This window comes from Lycorma delicatula, chromosome 5 (assembly GCF_047948215.1).
Source record: "Lycorma delicatula isolate Av1 chromosome 5, ASM4794821v1, whole genome shotgun sequence".
In the NCBI taxonomy this organism is placed as follows: Eukaryota; Metazoa; Arthropoda; class Insecta; order Hemiptera; family Fulgoridae; genus Lycorma; species Lycorma delicatula.
This window is the reverse complement of record NC_134459.1, coordinates 33343212-33347027: the sequence shown is the minus strand read 5'-3', so window position 1 is coordinate 33347027 and position 3816 is coordinate 33343212.

Genomic DNA, 3816 nt, shown 5'->3' with positions numbered 1-3816 from the left:
CACCATTTTTCACTGTCATAATTTTTTTTAAATTTGCAATAACCTGTTACCTTTCCTGTCACTTATTCTTATCAAGAGTTATAGTGATACATAGCTCATTTTAAATTTAATCATTTTCTTAAATGATTTACTTAATCATTTTTGTAAATTTTGTACATAAGTAAATATAAAAAAGCATTACAGATTTTATAGTGAAGTGATTATCATGAAGTTTAATATAAAGAATTGTATTTAAATTTACATTGTGATTAGTTTTGAAATGTGAGAGGCAAATATTATCATTAATGATGGCTTTTGAAAATCAATGGTTATTATTTATTCCTGATTCCATTTTCCATATATGGTGACAAGTTTTTCCTATACTTTTCTATTGTGGCATTTTATACTGCAGGTGGCACACAAAATGATCCAACATTTGGTTTTGTTAAAAAATATTTATTTGAATCAAAATACAGAAAATTAAAATACAGCATGTTTACTACATACCTGGAGATTATGTTCTGCTTATCACATGTTCAGTATTACACCATCATGTCTAGCAACTTCAACATGAACTCCTATGTTGTTAATAACCTGACGATACATATCCTCAGTTATCTTGTTGCACGCCTCAATGGTCAGCACTCGCAGTTTCATCATTGTACGAGGATGTTTAGGGAAAATCTTTTCCTTTAGAAATTCCCAAAGAAATTAATCACACTGATTTAAATCAGGACTGTTCCGGAATCAGTTTTTGTTCACACGCAAAACAATTAGGAAATCGGTTTGAAATGTCATTGCATTAAAAGTTTCATGCAGAATGTCTAAAACTATATTGGCTGTGTATGGTCTGGCTCCATCCTGCATAAACCACTAGTTTTCTAATCGAAACCCTTTTGCAAGAAGCTGAGGAACAAAATTATTACGCAGCATGTTTAGATAACGTTCACTGTTCACTGATTGTTTAAAAAAGAATGGCCCTATTACCCCGTTACGTCACTCTTCGCTACGATGCGGGACTACATACCGTATCTGAGGGGGGTGGCGCAGGCACACAGTCTGTTCGGGAGAGTAGCCGTGTCTGAACACAGCCATCTCCGGGACATCTGCTGAGAGAACCGTACTCCACAGGGTATAAGAAAACGGCCTCATGCCGTATTAAATGAACCACCGTGAAGAGGCAGTACGGGAGTCAAAAAAATGACAAACCAGGCTTAGGAGCCTCTATATCGCGTAACCTATAAATGGAAACCACGCAAAAATTCAGACCGCGAAAGTTACCGTTTTCGCAATTAAATTTTGTTAAAACTATAAAAAACTAGGCAACACCCCACACTATCCCACGAAGAGACCACAATTTCATTTAATCAGCATATGTGACTCCCTCCGGAGAACGGGGCGCATTTCTCCCTTCAAATAACTAGGGCTCCGTTAGGGGCATTCCTGCTAACCCATAGGTGCTGATACCGAAAGGACTTCAGCGGATGGTCTGAAGGGGAATCACGCCGAGATTACTAGGCTCAAAAGCTCAGTCTCTCACGGTCAGAACCAGTAAATAAATTTCACGCTGGTCCATACGGCTAGGAACGCAAATTACCAAATCCGTCCGTAAATAAAACTTAAGATTTATAATCGCCACTAAATAACCGATGAAATCCGCCTGATAATAGAAAGATACAACAGCAAGGGATATTGTCCAGGCTCTTCGATCTGTAGGGAGAAATATTGAAACTCCTGCCATTCTCGCATTCTGTTCCGTTCCTACCCTGTTACTTGAGATAGCAGCCCATACCATAATTCATGGAGTGTGATACACCTTTTCATGAAGCTCATGTAGATTTTCAGAAGCTCCCAAAACACACATTTTGTTTATTAACCCGATCTAGGTGAAAATGTGCCTCATCTGAAAACCAAACATTGTTCAACAATACATCTCGGTTCACAGCCTGTTCAGCAATACCATTCTTTGATGTTTGTTGTCGACCATTAATTTAAGCAACTCTTATTTTGTATAGATACCAAAGGAAATCAGTTATTAAAATTCACTGCATATATTGCTTAGAAATCTCAAGTTGTGCTGCTGCTTTTCTTGATGATTTGCCTGGGCTCCTCAGCAACGCTGCTCTGGCAGCTTCGACATTCTGTGGAGAACAAGCATCACAGGGAGTTTGCGCTTACTCTCAAACACTGAACCATCAGTATTAAATTTTTCATTAAGTCGACGTATTGTTTTAAATGAGGACAACCACCAAGTTTGAAAATGTGCACAAAACCATCTTTGTGTAAATACCACACTTTTCGTTTCATTAAAAAATCAACAGTCTTTATGCGCTATTCAACAGTCAGTCTTTCTTTTTTCAGCCATCTTGGAACGATACACAGACAGCGCCCTCAGAAAGAGAAGAAACTAATATTCATGAACTGTTGTCACTTCTGCCAACATAAAACACATTAATGATTACTAATCCAAACAGTTATGACCAAAACAAATGTTGGATTATTTCATGCGCCATCCTGTACATTAATCCAGTACTTGCTGCTTTAACATTCCTATCTATTTGCTATATCTGTCTACTTTTCCACTCAATTAGGATTTATACAGGTGATTTACATAATGCTACCACTGCTTTCTGGGCTCATTCTACTAGCAAAAATAATAAAAAAAGAACATGGGTCCAGAAACAGTCAACTGCTAGAGAAAGATTTTGCTTTGATTCCTGGGCAAAGATTGAAATAAAAACATACTGAAATTCTAGGAATCCAGATTAAAGGGTAAACTTGATGGTTTTTTTGTGATTTCAGATTTCATATATTGAATAGAATGGGTTCCAGAACTATATCTCCAATAGTTTTCATAACATTCGATGTAAAACAAAAATTTGTTGTTTGAAAATACTTTTTTTTGTCTTCAATACAAAAATTTTGTTAAATGACTAAGAAATGCGTAAAACTTATTATCAGATTTGTAGCAAATTTAACTAAGAAAATTTATACCAAACAGCACAATAAAAAACAAATACAAGTTCAAGAAATTTGATTTTATTACTAATGCTTAACATATGAAAAGTTTATAAGTTATCAACTTCAGAAAATGAATTAACATACAGCTAATATAATGTTAAAAAAATAGAAATGTAATTGATACATTTAATAAAGTTTACTGTAAATTTTCCAAAATCTGTCCTACTTCAATAAATTTGGTTGCATGCTTTCGGATTGGTAGTGTTGCTCTCCGCAAGTCTGAACATCTGTACCTGTAATACGAGCAACAAACTCTTCACAGGTATGAATTTTTTTATTGTACCCAGTATGTTTCGTCCAACTCTATATGCAAAAATCTAACATTAGTTCAGGTGATCTTGTTGGCCAGAAGTGTAGTATCCGCCATGGCCAATCTATCTGTCTGGAAATTGCTCATTAAAGTATGCCGATACAGCACATGAGAAGTGGGGAGATGCAACATCACGCTGAAATTATATCTGGTATCTTGATGCTGGTAGAACATTAATAACAGTAGCACTTGTTCCTTACGGAATTCTAGCCTAATGTCGAAATTTAGATGTCCTTGAAGAATGTATCTGCAATTAGCTGATCATAAACTAGATCACACCACACTGATAATAAATCTGTGTTGGAAATTACATTCTACTGTTGTGTGTGGATTGACTTGTGCCCAAGTGTGTTCATTGCAAAGGTTATTGATGCCATCTCGAGTAAACTGAGCCTTGTCAGTAAATAAAATGAGCCTGTGCAATTTTCAGTTCATATTCAACCAGTTGCAATTAAGTATTGCAAACAAAGAGAAGGGACTTTTGGTTGAAGATTTTATACTTGTTA